General features: G+C 45.6%; 1 protein-coding gene and 1 long non-coding RNA gene across 10 annotated transcripts in view; one reads left to right on the forward strand and one right to left on the reverse strand.

The window, feature by feature from the left end:
* The window catches only part of NTM (neurotrimin), a 1,373,850-nt gene that overhangs the window by 1,055,776 nt on the left and 299,744 nt on the right, over window positions 1-18,330 (forward strand). The gene's annotated exons all lie outside the window — the stretch shown is intronic.
* The window catches only part of LOC137521314 (uncharacterized), a 64,114-nt gene that overhangs the window by 43,818 nt on the left and 1,966 nt on the right, over window positions 1-18,330 (reverse strand). For both annotated transcript variants that reach the window (XR_011022093.1, XR_011022092.1), the window contains exon 2: window positions 3,422-3,515. This is a non-coding gene — a long non-coding RNA (uncharacterized lncRNA). The remainder of the gene's footprint in view (window positions 1-3,421; window positions 3,516-18,330) is intronic.

Raw genomic sequence — 18,330 nt, forward strand, 5'->3', positions numbered from 1 at the left:
CGATCACCGGATTGCAAATTAATTCTCCCTCCATGTTGCTACATCTCAGAGGGGGAATAGTATTTTATGCCACTGGAAATTGTCATTCGGCTCACCCTGCGCCCAACTCACTGGTGACATTATTATGCGTACGCCTAAAAGAGACCAAAAAGCTCTTACTAAAAACGTATATCAGCCTTTAGTGCCCAATGGTCATGCAAGCGAAATGTATTAGTTCAATCTCGCAGCATATTGGTCCCAATTCTTATGAAATCAGCAGTCACGTTTTCCATGTAAAGTTCGCCATGAAGTGTGAAAAAATTAAAATTTTTACTCTGAACTGTTTGTTACAGTGAAGCCAGCGATTTGCTAATTGAAGCTGCTTCTGTTAACCATGGTATTTTTATGACACTATTATAATTATTTTCTATACAGCACCAATATCTTACGTAGCGGTGTACATAGTACAAAACGGACAATAGTGGGGAGCGTAGATACAGGAGTAGTTCAACTCATTGTACAATCAGGACAAACAGCAACACAAGTAGAAATAAAAGCAATTAATGTGTAGTTTGAGACATTACCAGTACATCAAAAATAGAAAACACTAGGAGGAGGTCCCTGCCCTTGCAAGTTTGTAATCTAAAGTAACACACCTGTACTCATTTGGGCCTAATGTTTCTGCTAGTTAGGCCTGAGACACGCGTTCTGAGCTCTTTTCTGACTATCAGCGCTGTATGAGCATTTTTAAAAAAACATTCCCATTGACTTTCATTAAAACTGCAGTAAAATCGCCATGATTGCGATGTTTGAAAAAAACACGATTGCGGCGATTTTTTAGCGATTTTAATGCAAGTCAATTGGAGCGGATTTTTTTTTAAACACTCACACAGTGCTGATGTTCACAAAAGTGCTCAGCACTCAGTGTGTTTCAGGCCTTAGTGTCTGAAGTTATAAGGCCAATTTTTCAAAAAAATATTTGTGAGATTATCGCAGTCTGACCAGAATTTCACCATAAATCTTGCAAACCTGCCAGCAACAAATTCACTGATCCATAATGTAGGCATACTCTACTCCTAACTAGTATTGGTACATCACATAGAAAGGGGAACCTACTATGTTTAGGTGATTCCTCGAGCAAGGGTAACCTGCTATGGGGCTGGTTCACACGGGCGTCTGCTGAGCTTTTGCTTGGCGTCGCGTTCAAACGCCAGCGTTTAAAAGCTAGCTTTTGAAGGCTTTTGGGAAGCGTTCAAGGCTAGCAGTTCTGGTCTCTGCTATTGTTTCCTGGCGTTTACCGCCTCTTAAAGCAGCATGTTGCTTTCGAGACTAGACGCAATGCCGGGATCTACCGCCAGGCTTTCATGAAAGCCTGCAAAAGCCAGCTCTAAACGCTCCCAGTTACATGCATGGAACGGCGGTAGATCCCAAAGAATGCTGCGTCTGAAACGCTGCGTTTAACGCCACAAAAATGCCCGTCTGAACCAGCCCATGCTTAGGTGATTCCCCGAAGTGCCAACTGTAGTTCATGCAAGGACAGACTTGTTCCAACAAAGTAAACCAAACTGACTTTTTACTTTGCTGCATTCACATTGTCCTCAGACACTGCTGTTCCAACATGCTTTGCACATTGATTATCATGGCGTCACTCTGGATCAGATATTTTTGAGATAAAGCTTTTTTATCAATTTCAAAGCAAATTAGTCAAAAAATCATTACATGTTTCCACTAAATGTGCCCATTAGCTTTACAGTCTGAGATCTTAAAAAAAAGTTAGTATAAAATAACAATGAGAGGTATTAAGAACCTCTTTTTGTTGTTTTGTTTCTGCAATCCTCAGCAGGGAAGTTTTGCCTGCACACAACTTAGTGATTGGCTTTTTAGTCCTCCCAGTGTTGGGATAATATAGCACGCCGTTGCATTCCCTGTGACAGCTGTGCCTCACAATGCGTCTGGTACAATGAAGCATACAGCCAATGAAAAGTATGCTTCACTTTTACTGTTAACGAGCACATTCAGGGGTAATGCGCTGCACTACGATACAACAACCTGTTATACTGCAATGTTCTTGCTGCATGGTGAACATCACATAGGTGGTGAATTGTAGTGCAGTAAGCCATGTTACAAAGCGGGAGTTACAACACATCACTGTGAATGTGGTCTAATATAGAAAAGCGAGTGGAATGCCAAGTCTTACCTATATACCCACACCGTATCCATCATCATACTATCGATCCAAACATAATTTACCCTCTTATATACACTCACAGCCAATTCCCTTAATCTTTGTCCTTTCCCTTTCTGTCCCTCAACTGTTTGTCCAGCCATCTCCGGTATCCATCTCCTATGAGTTTATTGGATTATAGTTCCCCAGATCTGATTTAATTTGGCCACTAACTATCCAATTTCTAGCAATAATTCTGATCGGAAGAAAAGTCATTCACTACACCATCAATGAACCAATTTTTGCTTCCTATCTATTACAACCAACCAAAAAATCCAAGTTTTGGTTTGACCAATATCCAATCAGACAATTATTTTTAAATCGTTCATAATCGATTGTGCCCATCAATAGAGATTTACAACAGAACAGGATTCAACAGAATTTCTGATCGCTCAAACCATTTTTTCACTAGAAATTGGACCGTTAATGGCCACCTTTAGGTTTAAAGCATATAAAGGTTGTATATCTTCATAGTAGCTCATCAATGAACCTCTTTGATAGAACCTCTTTTGGTCTCTATTAGACTTTGTTTCCTCTTCTAGGAGCAGGGGCGTAACAAGGTCCCACCGGGCCCCCCTGCAGAAATACTAAGCGGGGCCCGCTTGGGGCCGTTTTGGGAGGCTGGAGGGGTCGCAGCTTGAGGGGAAAGCCATGCTGCACTTCAGCGGGGAGGGAGGATGGTCCCCCCCCCCCTCACCTTGGGCTCTCCCGTCTGCGCTCCCCTCCACGCTCCCCTCCAGTGTTGAATAGTTTGTTTATGCAGGCGGCGGGCAGCGGCAGAAACATAACTTCCGTGCGCTCCAGCGTGGATGTTCCTCTCTCTAGCCTCTGACGCGACTTCCTGTTTATACAGGAAGTCGCATCAGACATTAGAGGAAGAAACGTCCAAGCTGGAGCGCACGGAAGGTATGTATCTGCCGCTGCCCGCCGCCTGCATACACAAACTATTCAACGCTGGAGGGGAGCGCAGAGGGGAGAGCCCGAGGTGAGGGAGGGGGGGACCGTCCCACCTCCCTGCTGAAGTGCAGCATGGCTTTCCCCTCATGCTGTGTCCCCTCCAGCCCCCAAAATGGCCCCAAGTGGGCCCCGCGGGGGCAGGGGCTGCAGGCCCTATTGTTACGCTAGTGTCTAGGAGAGTTTTGCTCACTTGCTGTGCTGATAGGAACAGGCAGTACACAGAGATGGGAGGGTCCAGCATGAAAATACCTCTATGCTTACCTCATGCAGGCCAGGTATTCTTTGAGGGAAATGTTGATTCAGTCAGTACCAGCATTTGAAATGAATGTAATGAGAATCATGAGTCAGCAGCAGTCTGCATAAACCAAGAGCAGCCAATAAGATTTCACATTATACAAATTTGGCCATAGAATGCTGTAATATGGCAATAATTTGGTTATCTTCCTGTATACATCATTAATACTTTTTACCCTGCTATTAAAACAATGCAGCCAGCCTGCTGGTGGTAGCAGCTGAGAATAACGGAAGACCATGGCGCTTTGTATTGCAATATTTAGTTGTTTGTGTATGAAATGATTGTTCCTGAGTGCATATGTTAATTATTGACATACTCTGTCAGTATTGACATACTCTGCCTGTATCACTAACATCTGTACTGTAATCTGTAGGCAAATAACTTTTCTTTTTAATGAAAGCATCAAAATTCAACTCCAACCCGATTTCCATTGTTGATTTTAAACAGCGGCAGTGGGTAACAACTTCATTTGGGTTTAGATGGCTGACAGCGACACTGGAAGATCTTTCCTCACTTTCCAGCCAGAAAGGAAATTTGGAAATCACTTCAGCAGTGACAGAGACGGCAATGAAGAGAATTTTTTTTTTTTAAGAGCATGGAAGAGGTGGAGATCAAGTTTTTGCCGTTGATACTCATCTTCTTTGGTGACACTCTGAGCTTAAATTACTGTCTCATGTTCCAGAGGTAGAAGAACTAAGAAGGACTCTCTCATTGATGACATTGGGATATATTTAGAAAACGAATAATGTGCTAGGTGATACGCATTGCTAGTATACAGCGCATTATGCTAACGTTGCCTCATATTTTTATCATAGGCTCTAGGTCTCTTCAAACATGTCAGTGCGCATGCGTGCGCACCCGTCCACCCTGCTCCCTGGCCCTGTCCTCCTGTCCCAATTGCTGTCCGTCCTGCAAAAGCACAGTAGCGCAGCACACGAACACAGGGACAGGATGACGCCGGGACACTTTGGGCCTGATTCACAAAGCGGTGCTAACAGTTAGCACGCTGGTGAATAGCCCTTTATCACGCCTAAACTCAGTTTAGGCATGATAAGTTTAGGCATGATAAGTTTAGGCATGATAAGTTTAGGCATGATAAGTTTAGGTGTGATAAGTTTAGGCATGATAAGTTTCGGTGTGATAAGTTTAGGCGTGATAAGTTTAAGCACCAACTGGGTTAACACCGCAGTGCACAGCTGATCAAAAGTTTTGCGCTAGCAAAGTCTGGTGCACTTCGCATCGAGTTTAATGGTGCTGCTTTGCGTGCGGGACTTTGCATGCGATCTAAACTTATCTAAACTTATCATGCCTAAACTTATCATGCCTAAACTTATCACGCCTAAACTGGCTTTTCACCAGCGTGGTGCAATGGTTATCATGCCTAAAGTCTCTAACTGGGTTAGCACCGCTTTGTGAATCGAGTCCTTAGGGTTTATTATATAGGATGCCCAAAGTGACAACTGTTTAGCAAAATGTAAAGTAATTTACATAAAACGAAGTTCATAAAAACTTCCTCACATTGTTACCATGCTTTTAATGATTACTATTATTAATATTATTGTTAATGATCTTACTGTACATTTTAATACCACCAATGCTAATTTCTAAACCACTTTCTAAACCAAGAGCCCCAATAGAGTAATTCGTACTGGATAAGGTGTCAATAAATTCGTATTGCTAGATACACACAAGTCAGGGTCACCAGCAGGCAACCACTGTAAAGGCAGGTGGGGAGATTATCCTGACCCCACTCAGGATTAAGAAGTCGCTCTCTGTAGACAGGAAAAAAGGGTAGCAACCCTCCACCAAGGGTGGACTCAAAATTCTATACAATGAACATTTAAGCCTGCGAAAACGCGCTGCAAAATTTTTTGGGGAGTTTCTAATAAATGAGTTTGACTGCCTGAATCGCAGTCGTTGTTGTGTCTGCTTGAGGGAGGTAAGACCACAACTTCCTCCTTCATTTTTGCCATTTGAGTTGGTTTTTAAGCTCATTTAATCTAATTTTATACTTTTGGCGCCTCTGTTCATTTTATACAATTACAGAGAACAATGAAAAAATCACGTCACATTGTAATCAATTATTTTCAGTGCAACACAAATGTTTGTTTCATACTCATTGACCATCCTCCATGCACATTTTCTTTTAATTTACCTATGAAAAAGTGCGTTATTAAAACGTATAACAGAAAGTATGGGCATTCATGGTAATATTACACCAAATCATTAACTGCCATCAACAAACTACTTTACCAGACGGACCGAACAATAGTATACTTTATCGGCCAATGTGTTTCCATTTAGAGATGGCTCCCAAGGCTGTGCCCCATCAAAAGGACAGACAACCGTACTGCTCAGGTTATGTAAGAGAGAATTGTATTATCTATGATATATTTCTAAAGATTAGGGCCCAATGCACACTTCTATTGTTGTATCCACTTTATTTATAAAATAACTGGGCTTCTCTTTAAAGGGGGCCTGAAGTGAGAGTTATATGGAGGCTGCCATATTTATTTCCTTTTAAATAATACCAATTGCCTGGCAGATTTGACAAAAATGGCAGAAACACCTCAACTGCATGCTTGTTGAGGATGTATGGCTAAAAGTTATAGAGCCAGAGTATCAATGGGATAGCTAGGCAACTGATATTATTAAAAATAATTAAATATGGCAGCCTCAATATACTTCTCACTTCACTTAAAGGCAACCTAAACTGAGAAGGATATGGATTTTTCCTTTTAAAATAATACCAGTTGCCTGACTCTCCTGCTGATCCTGTGTCTTTAATACTTTTAGCCACAGCCCCTCAACAAGCATGCTGATCAGGTGCTCTGACTGAAGTCTGACTGGATTAGCTGCATGCTTGTTTTAGGTGTGTGATTCAGCTACTACTGCAGCCAAAGTGATCAGCAAGCCTGACGAGCAACTGGTATTGTTTAAAAGGAAACCTATCCCTCTCAGTTAAGGTTCGTTTTAAAGAATATCTTAGTCCTAAATATAATTGGAAATGCACACCCTGTGTGTGGGGAGGAGCGCATAGGCTTACCGTAAACTACTCCGTTCTAAAGCCCTGGTCGGGACAAGTACAGTGTCCCTGGGAATACGCGTGCATTCCCGTGGGAAGACGTAGCGAGCGTGTGTACTCCAGGGACTTACTGCGCCAACCAAGGCTTTAGAACGGAGTAGTTTATGGATGATTGGAAGGAGACGCTGGGCCATGGGAGGTGCTGTAAGCCTATGTCCACACACACATACACAAGGCATGCATTTCCGATTATATTTAGGACTAAGGTATCCTTTAACTAATGATAAAGCAGAGTTTTCAGAGTTCTATTTATGTCAAAATGTAACAGACTGTAAAGATCACAGACTCATGTACATCATTGAAGAGTACCTGTGGTAGCTCAAAATCTCATTCTGGCTTCTCACTACACTTACCCAGCATGCACTTGACCCCGCCAGATACCTACTATAGTTTTCACACAGTAACTGAGTCTTCTTCTTGTAACCACCACGGTCTGTTCATTCACTTTTTGGAAACTTCTAGAATGTATTGATGACATTAAGAAATACATGACTTAAGCTCCACACCCTTACACATTTCACAGGGCTTTATCAGGATGGGGTTTTATCATGGTAGGACTTTGCTTTAAAAGGGCAAGAAGACTCAATCGGGGCTGGTGGAAGCCCCAGGTAAGTATAAATATACCCTATGCTGCCATCTCAGGTATCCCTTAAATGTTGTGATATACCCACTGCACATCTATCCTTTAAAAATAGTCACATATTTCTGTATCCCCTAATGTTTGTGAAAATGTATTCTGAAATGAAGACTGTATTGTTATGTGATGCTTCATATATGGATAATGATACCTGATATTGCAATGTGATGTAAAGACAAAATGGAAAACGAGAGCCCCAATAGTGTATTATTGTTACTATTCCACAAAAGTATACAGAGAAGGAAGGAAATATACTCACAAGTGTGGGTTGCCAATCTAGGCAACCACCATTATTGCAGGCGGGGAATTTGAACCTGTCTTCGCTCAGGTTAAAAGGTCGCTCTCTATAGAAAGAAGGTGTTTACACCCATCCAACGGTGGATACAATCTTATTCGTGCAGAAATACAGAGGCGCCCAAAGATTAAAATACTGTACTTAAAAAAAGTCTCAAAACGGGGGGGTGCTGGATGGCACACCTCCCCAGTAACGACAAATCGCACTGATTCACATAAAAGCAACCAGCTTTATTCTTACTCCACAACAATATTTGCAACGCGTTTCACGGGTCTAACGCCCGCTTCCTCAGGCACATAAAAAGGGGGAGTAACTTTACTTGTCAGGGAGCGGGTTTGGCACCTCTGTGCTTTTATGTGAATCAGTGCGATTTGTCGTTACTGGGGAGGTGTGCCATCCAGCACCCCCCGTTTTGAGACTTTTTTTAAGTACAGTATTTTAATCTTTGGGCGCCTCTGTATTTCTGCACGAATAAGATTGCAATGTGATGATATGGGATCTACATTTGTTCATTGGGGATATGGTATCTGTGTCTGATCTCTGGGGGACATGTCTGAGCTTGCGAAAATTAAACTTTAAGTGAGCAACTGTGGTTTCCAACAATGCTGCACCACTGGGGGGACGGGAGGGGAGGGGGGGGCGCAAGTTTTCTTGCCTGGAGTGACAACCAGTCTAGAAAAGGCCCAGACACTTGTTACTGCTCCTTTAGTTTGGTGCATTTGTTGCATTCCCTTTTTTGGTTTGACGTCTGCATATTTGTTGATACTTTGTTGAAACTGAATTTGAATTTATAATGCTGGTTCTCTGGACTTTCCTAAGACTGATTACTGACTTCCTTCCGCACAAGAGTTGAAAGTAGAATGGGCAATGTACTGCTTATCTCTCCTGGTTCTGGTCAGTTGTTTGGAACACCCAGCATTGTTTCAATGAAAGTCGTGTCCCGCTCTTGGCATGGCGGGAGGTCAGCATGTCCCTTTCGTGCTGTGCCGAGATTCACAGGCCCATCTGGCTGCAGGATGTTTATATTACAAAAAGCACAGCCAGGACTGCGGAGCATGAACAGCCTGGATCAGCAGTTACAGAGCGTCCTGTCACTTTGTGCTGAGCCCAGCTGTTCTGAACCCACATGGGAAGTAAGCCGCCCATAAAAAAATAGCCCACAAGTTTTTACTGAAGTGCTGACACCGTGGAACGTGAGTGAGACATGTGTTCCCCATGTGACCTTCTCCTCTTCCCAAATCTGGAGGTCCTGAGGGAGCAGAGTACGGAACGGTGAGAGTCTCTATACCCATCTGCTGGAGCACTCCTGGGAGCAACGGCTCAGCAGAGCTGGGGTCTGGCCTGCAGTCACAAGGTGTGAGATTGCCTGTGGCACCTGTTCTTCCTTTTTACTTCGATAAAGAAACAGACTCCATTTTAAGCGGCTGTGACCTTAAAAAGCATGTTTTTTTCTCTCTGCGCTGTTTATGACAATTCATTCTCTTCTGTCCCCCGAGACATCCGCCACCACTGCTGCTGAATTCACAACTTTTTATTTCCCACTATTTTGAACGTCCTTTTCCATAAATCGCAGCAGTGAAGGACACTTGATAAATATAAAACAGCACTGAGTAATGTCGGCAAGGCTCATCTGCCGCACAGATAATAGTCTGCACTACATACAGATTGAGCTTGTGCTGGGACGGCATCTTTGTCTGTCTGATGGGAGATATGCAGAGCTGCTGTGCAGCAGGTGTTCTAATGGAAGCTGTTTAGAGTGATGTGCAGCAGGTGTTTTGATAGATGTGCAGAGATGTGCAGATCCAAGGCTGCTGTGCAATGAATGAGAAATAGGCAGAGCTGCTGCACAGCAGTTATAATGTGCAGAAGCAGTGTAGCAGATGTATGGATGGGAGATGTGCAGAGGCTGCTTTGCAGCTGTACCAATGGGAGATATGTGGAACAGGGCTGCTGTGCAGCGAGTGCTGTGATGGGGGATGTGTGTATAAGAGCAGATGTGCAGCTGCTGTTCTAAAAGATGTGTGGGCCAAGGGGTGCTGTGCAGCAGATGGTGTTTGGAGATATGTGGAGCAGATATGTACAGCCGTTGTTCTGATAGGCGTATGGAGCAGGGCTGCTGTTCAACAGGTGCGCTGTGTGGAGGAAGGCTGAGATGCGGTTCTGATAATAGATGTACTGAGTATGGTGGCTCTGCAGAGAATGTTCTGATGGGGATATTTGTGGAGCAGGCCTGGGCTGCTCCACAGCAGATGATCTTATGGGAGATCTGTGAAGTGTTATAAAACTGGACAAAGGGCAAGCGGATTATCACATTTTGCAGCAGATACTGAGACTGAAGCAAGGAATATTGTGCATTCATGTTTGACTACAAATAAACACACATTGTATATAGAGTCTTGTGACAAACGAGAAAACCGAAGGACACCGAGAGTCCAATATAGTGTAGTTGGTACTGGTCTTAAATGTGAAAATGGAAAGGTAAGTATATTTATACTCACAAACCAGGGTTACCGCGTAGGCAACCACTGTTAACCTCCTTAGCGGTATGCCCGACACTGTCGGGCATGCCGCCGCAGAGGTTTTCCGACCGTTCGGGACCCGCAGGAATTCATTTATTTGTTTAATTGTAACCTTTAGATACAAGCTAGCACTATGCTAGCTAGTATTGTCTTCCGGCACCCTCGAATGCCCGCAATCACCCCCCCCCTGATCGCCTGCTTGGATACATTACCACGCCAGGATCCAGCGATCAAGCAGCTTCGAGCTCAGCTCAGGTCCTTACTATGGGGAGGATCGGGACTGCGCATAACGTCGGTGATGTCATGACGTCATGTATGATCCTCCCCATAGTGAAGATTGGAGCTGAGCGGGAAGACTGCACCTATCGTGGGATCCAGGCAAGGTAATGTATTCAGCAGGTAATCGGGGGGATCAAGGGGGGATGGGGGGGTCCGGAGGTGTCGGCAGACAATACTAGCTAGCCTAGTGCTAGCTAATATATAATGGTTACAATTAAACTAATAAATTAGCGTGGCGGGGGACAACTAATAGTGCAAAACCTCTTGAGCGGCGTAATGCTCAGGGGGTTAAAGCAGGTGGGAAGATTAACCTGTTCCCACTCAGGTTTAAGAAGTCGTTCTCTGTAGACCGGAAAAAAAGTGGCTTTCACCCCTCCACTAGGGGTGGACTTGACAATATGAGAGAGAACAGAGGTGTCAGAAGAATAAAAGGTAATAAAACTTTTAAAATAGAGGTAGCAGTGGTGGACTTACCTACTCCTAAGGAAATGAGAGATAAACATATTTTACGTTCAACAATCGAAAAATGTATTGATCCGCTCCTTGGTTTGTAACGCGTTTCGCAGGTGTGACGCTGCTTCATCAGACATATACTCCCATCCTGACTGTCTGATGAAGCAGGGTCACACCTGCGAAACCCCTCTGTTCTCTCTTACGTTGTATATAGAGCGCACACAAAACACTATGTAATTTAATTCTGTATTTATCTACCATATTTTTTGGAATATAAGATGCCATTTTTCTTTTCCAAAACTGGGGTAAAAGTGGGATCATCTGAAAATCCAATTATACAGTAAAAAGTCTTGCAGTGTGTGCAGGGAAGCATTTACAGCATCCTGCCGGTGCGCTCCTCTCTCACTTGCTCCAGTCGCTGTACACAAGATACTTTTCTGCAGCTGCTAATATACACTGCAGCTGCCTGCTGCTACATGGCTCCGGGTCCTCCGTCCCTCATGGCCTCTATACTTCCTGATCAGTGGTTTTCAGGCATGTGTGCCACACATCATGCGCCACACCAGCGCACATGCATCACTGGGGTCACGCAGTAACATGTAACCAGTGATCAGGGTGTACAGAGGCTGCTAGGAACAGAGGAGCAAGTGAGAAGTTGCAGTGTAGTGTAAGGCAGCAGGAATCAGTGTAGTGAAATTTGTAGTGTAGCATAGTGAAGTGTAGCTTAACTGGTAGGGCAGCAGGGATTAGTGTAGTGTCGCTTAGCTGGTAAGGCAGTAGGGGTTAGTGTAGTGTAGCTTAGCTGCTGGGGCAGTATGATTAAATGCAGTGTAGCTTAGCTGGTGGGTGCAGCAGGGATTAATGTAGTGTGCAGTGTAGTGTAGCTTATCTGGTAGGGCAGTAGGGGCTAGTGTAGTGGAGCTCAGCTGGTGGGTGCAGTAGTATTAAGTGCAGTGTAGCTTAGCTGATGGGTGCAGCAGGGGTCAGTGTAGTGTAGCTGGTCAGTGTAGTTCAGAGAATTTGGGAGTGGGGAAGGTCCATAAAATAGCCCTGCACTATCGACGTACTAGGTTTATTATTTTTGTTTTCCCTCTAGGTGCGTCTTATAGTCTGAAAAATATGGTAACTACGGTACAGGAAATATATGCAAATATACACATATACAACCACTGTACAGAAGGAAGATAAAGAGCAAGTTCAGGATATAGTGCAATGTCTGACAACAGATTAGAGGTGCAAGGGCAAATCAAATATCAAGAGTGTTCAAATACTCAGGGCTAGCAGAATACCAAGTTCTGGCGCTGAGTTCTTGCAGAGCTTTTAAAGTAAACTTGAGATGAAATGAAATAACAAGAAATGTATACATACCTGGGGCTTCCTCTAACCCCCTTCAAGCTTATTGGTCCCTCACCGTCCTCTTCCACCTCCTGCAGAGATGGATTAAGATGTAATGGGACCCTTGGCAAGACTGTAGATTTGGGGGCTCCTTGTGGTCCTTTTGGTAAGCTAAAGTGGAGAGAGGTCAAAGAAGGTGGCAAGTGGCCCCCTTGACACCCACTAGGCTCCAAGCACTTGCCTAGGTTGCCTTGCTGGATGTTTTTGCTCTGGCCTCCTGGATCCTCCGCTACGGCTCCCAGTAATATGGCTAGCCGGGGTGTAGTGGCCTCAGAAGCCATAGCGGATGATCCAGAAGGCGGAAGAGGGCGGCAAGGGACCAATCAGCCTGAAGGGGGCTGGAAGAAGCCCCAGGTATGTATACATTTCTTATATAATTTCATCTCAGGTACCCTTTAGAGAGATCCCTGATGACACCATCTGTAAAAAAAAAGCTTCTCCAGACAGGATAGACCCACCTGCTGGTGGACAGCGGAAGTCCAGAACAGCCTGATTCAATACTGCTACCAGCAGGCAGAAAGTATCACGACATGATTCCTAACATGAAGCACGTATACTGTGCAGATCAGCAGATGCTTGGGTATGACGTGGGGAGTAGAGCTGTTGTGCAGAAAATGTGTGGGTGTGAGGTGTGTGGAGTAGGGCTGTTGTGCAGCATATGCTTGGATGTGAGATGTGTGGAGTAGCATCATTATCTTCCAAAGAACACAGAAGCAGCACCCAAATGACCAGGTGTTCCTCCTCAACTCCCACCCCCTCTCGGTCTGAGTCCCCCAGGACTCTGTTCTGGGCCCCCTAATGTCCTTAATTTAGTCAACTCCTCCCTGGGCTTCAAATACCACCTATATGCCGATGGTACCCAAATCTTATTTCCACGCCCCTGATCTCTTCCTATCCACCATGGACAAGGTCTCCTCCCGCCTCTCAGCTATCTCCTGGTTTTCAGCTAGGTTCCTGAAGCTTAACTTGAATAAACCTGAGCTCCACATTTTTCCACCTTGTGCTGCACCACCCCTCCCAGATATTTGCGTCACAATCAACAGTCCTTCCATCCACGCTACTCTGCTCTCTCTCCTTCAGCCCCCACATCCAATATGTTACCAGAGGAACGCAGTTTTCCCATTCATTGATCTAAGTCCCCATTAGAACGATCGCTGGCTTCTATGAGAAGCCGCGATTATTCTATTTCCACATCCGCTCTTCAGTTCCTGTAAGCATAACATGTATGCTTACAGGACACCTAAAAAAAAATGACTGAGGCCATCTTGTAGCCAAATAGTAAAACTACAGCTACGGTTTTTTAAAGGAACAGGCCCACATTTGCATTTAAAATTAACTGTTTATCTCCCACACTCTCCCAAAAATACCCAAATAAAAATGTGAATAAAAAGTTACAATAGAAAAAAAAACACATGAATAGTTACCTAAGGGTCTCAACTTGTTTAATATGCATGTCAAGAGGGTATATTACTACTATTTTTAAATTATAAGCTTGTAAATAGTGATGGATGCAAAACTGAAAAAATGCACCTTTATTTCCAAATAAAATATTGGTGCATTGTGATATTGGGACATAATTTAAATTGTGTAATCGGGACAAATGAACACATAAAATATGTGGGTTTTTATTATGGTAGCATGTATTATCTTAAAGCTATAATGGCCGAAAACAGGGAAATAATAATTTTTTTTCCTTAATCTCCCTGCCGTTCTGATTATATGCGGTGCACGGCCGCGGAATGGTTTTTTTTTTGCTATTTTTTTTTTTTTTAGCATGTAGCTAGCTAACATGCTTACCTCCTCCCTTCGCTATCCCGTCCACCCCTCCGATCCCCGCCGGTGCAAATACCCAACAGGAAATCCCGTTCTGAATGGGATTTCCTGTATGGGATTCCCCCGTCGCCATGGCGACGATCAAACTGACATCATTGACGTCAGAGGGAGTCCCGATCCACCCCATAGCGCAGCCTGGTGCTGATTGGCCAGGCTGCACAAGGGGTCTGGGGAGGGCCCTCTTTCGCGGCGGATCGTCGGCGAGCGGTAGCGATCGGAACAAACACGCAGCTAGCAAGGTGCTAGCTGCATGTTTGAAAAAAATTATGCAAATCGGCCCACAAGGGCCTGAGGAATCCTCCGCGGCAGCTTACCCCGAGCTTGGCTCGGGATAACCGGCAAGGAGGTTAATATTCCTACTAAAATGCATTTAGAAAAAAATAATTCTTAGCAAAATATACCACCCAAAGAAAATCTAATTGGTGGCGGAAAAAAACAAGATATAGATCATTTCATTGTGATAAGTAGTGATAAAGGTATTGGCGAATGGATGGGAGGTGAATGTTGCTCGGATGCATAAGGTGAAAAAACACTCAAGGCTGAAGTGGTTAAATGGGAAAATGTAAATTGCAGCCATCCTTGCTCTGTTAATCACAGGGTTTTCAAATTTGGTACACTTGGTCACTGGGTGACTGGCATTAACCTCCTTGGCGGTTCGGGGTAAGCCGCTGGAGGGTGCCACTCAGGCCCTGCTGGGCCGATTTGTGTAATTTTTTTTTTTTTGCTGGACGCAGCTAGCACTTTGCTAGCTGCGCCAGCACACTGATCGCCGCCGCCCCGCGCACGATCGCCGCTATCCGTCGCGACGCACGCCCCCCCCCCCAGACCCCGTGCGCTGCCTGGCCAATCAGTGCCAGGCAGCGCTGAGGGGTGGCCCGGGACTCCCAATGACGTCCTGACGTCGGTGACGTCATCCCGCCCCGTCGCCATGGCGACGGGGAAAGCCCTCCAGGAAATCCCGTTCTTTGAACGGGATTTCCTGATCGGAGATCGCCGAAGGCGATCGAAGAGGGCGGGGGGATGCCGCTGAGCAGCGGCTATCATGTAGCGAGCCCTGGGCTCGCTACATGATATAGGGAAAAAAAATGAAAAAAAAAATTGCTGCGCTCCCTCCTGGCAGATTTTTTTTATACCGCCAGGAGGGTTAATATTCAGGACAGTAGGTGAAGCCTACTGCAGTCTCCTGCACCCCGCACGGCAATGGGATCATCGTTGAGAGCAGCTTCACTATAGGGTTCAGATTGCGGATAGGAGGTTGTCCATAGACCCACGGATGCTTTGCGTACGGTTTGCACAAGTCAGGCATTTTTTGATGTGAAGTGAAGGTCTGATGTTGTATCTACATATATTATCTGCAAATTGAAGAAATAACGTATGAAGAATAAAACCCCGCCTTGGAGTGTGATTTGAAAAATTGTATATGTAGGGGTGAACCGCATTACTACGTTTATTCTGTTGTTGTTATCTTGAAGCCTACAAAAGCCAATCAGAATTGACCTATTGACTTTCAAGGGGAATATTTTAATTGTTTCCATTCTTCCACCGTTAAAGGATACCCGAAGTGACATGTGACATGATGAGATAGACGTGTATGTACAGTGCCAAGCACACGAATAACTATGCTGTTTCTTTTTTCTTTCTCTGCCTGAAAGAGTTAAATATCAGGTATGTAAGTGGCTGACTCAGTCCTGACTGAGACAGGAAGTGACTACAGCGTGACCCTCACGCATAAGAAATTCCAACTATAAAACACTTTCCTAGCAGAAAATGGCTTCTGAGAGATAAAAAGGGGAATTTCTTATGAGTGAGGGTAACACTGTAGTCACTTCCTGGACTGAGTCAGCCACTTACATACCTGATATTTAACTCTTTCAGGCAGAGAAAGAAAAAAAGGAACACAGCATATTTGTGTGCTAGGCACTGTACATACCCATGTCTATCTCATCATGTCACATGTCACTTCAGGTATCCTGTTGGTCACTGGGTGACAGGAATTAAGATTCAGGAAAGAAGGCGGAGCCTCAAACAATCACATTTATTTACTTGATAAAGTGCTTCGATTCTCACATTTTGGATGCCAGGTCATCGAGTGACTGTGTTTCAAGATTACAAAAAGTGGGTAGGGGCAAAAAAAATTCACAGGGAAAATGTAAACTGCGGCCATTCTTACAATGTTTATGGCAGGGTTCCAATTAAGGACTGGGCTATCTTTCTGTGATCTGTGCTGCATGGGCTCTCCAGCCCACAGCACAGATCACTTTGCAGGCAGGGCGACCAGACCCCCCCCCCTCTTTTCCCCACCAGGGGGATGTCATGCTGGGGGGGGGGTCTGATCGCCGCCGGCTACCTGGGTGTAGCGGGGGGACTCCTCAAAGCCCCCCTCCGCAGCGATTCCTAGCCTCCCTCTCCTCTTTCCGGGCGGCACAGGATGGCGACCGTCCTGCGCCGCCTCTGACAGGCTTCAGCCTATCAGATGCCGGCGATCCCCGGCCAATCAGAGGCCAGGGATCGCTGATCTCCTTTATGGCACTGCTGCGCAGCAGTACCGTATGTTGTAAGCACAGGGGATTTCTTCCCCGTGTGTTTACATTTAGCCTGCGAGCCGCGATCGGAGGCTCGCAGGCTGTTCACGGAGACACCCTCCATGAACTGACATGGAACGGCCTCCATGGTAACACCACTTCGACCTGCCGACGCCTATCGGCGTTAGGCGGTCGTTAAGTGGTTTATGTGAGAGAACGCGGAAAAGCCGCCGCGTGTGCTGCTGAGGAGGCAGCGGATTCCGCGTCCAATGCGGCGGTTTGCACGCGGAAGCGTGCGTCCGGTAACAGGACAGAACACGGAAAAGCCGCCGCATGTAACAGTAAGGTGGCTGGTTCCGCGTCCAGCACGGCGGTTTGCACGCGGCAGCATGTGTCTGGTGTGGCTGAGTCTGTTAGTGCACACAGGCTTAGGAATACGCACGCGCGCGCTGAGAGGCAGAACTCATACTGGGCAAGGAGAGATCAGCTGATCACGCCAATCAGCTGACTCCAGAGCAGGTTACTATTGGTTCATCAATTGGGGGGGGGGGGTGCCGGAGAGCACTACTCCATATATAGTTACTGCTGGCCAGTCTCAAGTTGTCTGCCGTTGCGAACACTACGTGGAAGCGCTCAGACCTTGGTCAGATCCAACAGTGTGTTTGAACCGGGTGGACCTGGGGATTCACACTGAGCCAGATTACTTGTACTGTTATTCTCTTTATGCTTAGATTAGTTCCAGGGTGTAGAGACCAAGGACCTCACACCCATACTAGGCATTGTTGATTTCTGTTATGACTTACTGCTTTCGTGACTATCCCTTTGATCTCTGATTCTGTACCTCGCATATCTGATATTCCGTTTCCAGACCCTGCTTGCCTTGGATACCGAATCAGCCTTCTGTCTTTGTACTTTATCTGTCCGTGTGTTGCCGACCAGGCGTGCCCGACCTCGAGAGCTATCTCTCCTCTTAAGAGATAGTCTCCAAATCAGATAGTGACATCCATGTGAGGAAACGTGGAAAAGCCGCCGCAAGTGCTCAGAGTGAGGCGGCTGTTTCCGCGTCCAACATGGCGGCACAACGCGAAGAAACCGCCGCATGCCGCATGGGCAGAGCGGTGGAGTCCGCGTTGGACGCGGTAGATTGCGCGCATAGCAATACTACTGACACTGTGGTTGGATGCGGGGAAGCCGCCGCTTGCTTGGAGAACAGTGTGGCGGCCCCCGCGCCCGAATCAGCGGATACATTGCAAAACATGTCTGGTGTGGCTGGGACTGCTAGTCCACACAGGTTCAGAAGGACGTGCGCGTCCTCTGAGAGGCAGAGCTTATATGACAGCCAGAGAAGAGTCAACTGACCAAGCTGGTCAGCTGACATTTTTACCACCTTCCATTGGTCCAGCACTTAAGGGTGGCGCTGGAGAGCGCTATAGTATATATACTGGGTGCTGGTCATTTCTCTGGCGTTGCGATCACTACGTGGTAGCACTCAGGCCTTGTCTGTTTCTGTGTTCTAGCATAGTTTCCAAAGGTGTTGACATCAAGAAGCTCACACCTTAGCATTAGGAATATTGAATTGCATTATTTGTTATGACCTTCTGCCTGCCTGACTATTCCTCTGAACTCTGATCCTGTACCTTGCTATTTCTGATATCCTGTTGCCAAACTCTGCTCGTTCCTGGACTCTGTATTTGCCTCCTGATTCTGTACCTTGCTATTCTGATACTCCGTTGCCAAACCCTGCCTGTTCATCGGATTCCGTATCTGTCTCCTGAATCTGTACCTTATCTGTCTGTGTGTTAACGACCTGGCTTGCCCGGCCTCGAGAACTGGCCTTACTGTTAGAGGCAGTTCCCA

This window comes from Hyperolius riggenbachi, chromosome 6 (assembly GCF_040937935.1).
Source record: "Hyperolius riggenbachi isolate aHypRig1 chromosome 6, aHypRig1.pri, whole genome shotgun sequence".
Classification (NCBI taxonomy): Eukaryota; Metazoa; Chordata; class Amphibia; order Anura; family Hyperoliidae; genus Hyperolius; species Hyperolius riggenbachi.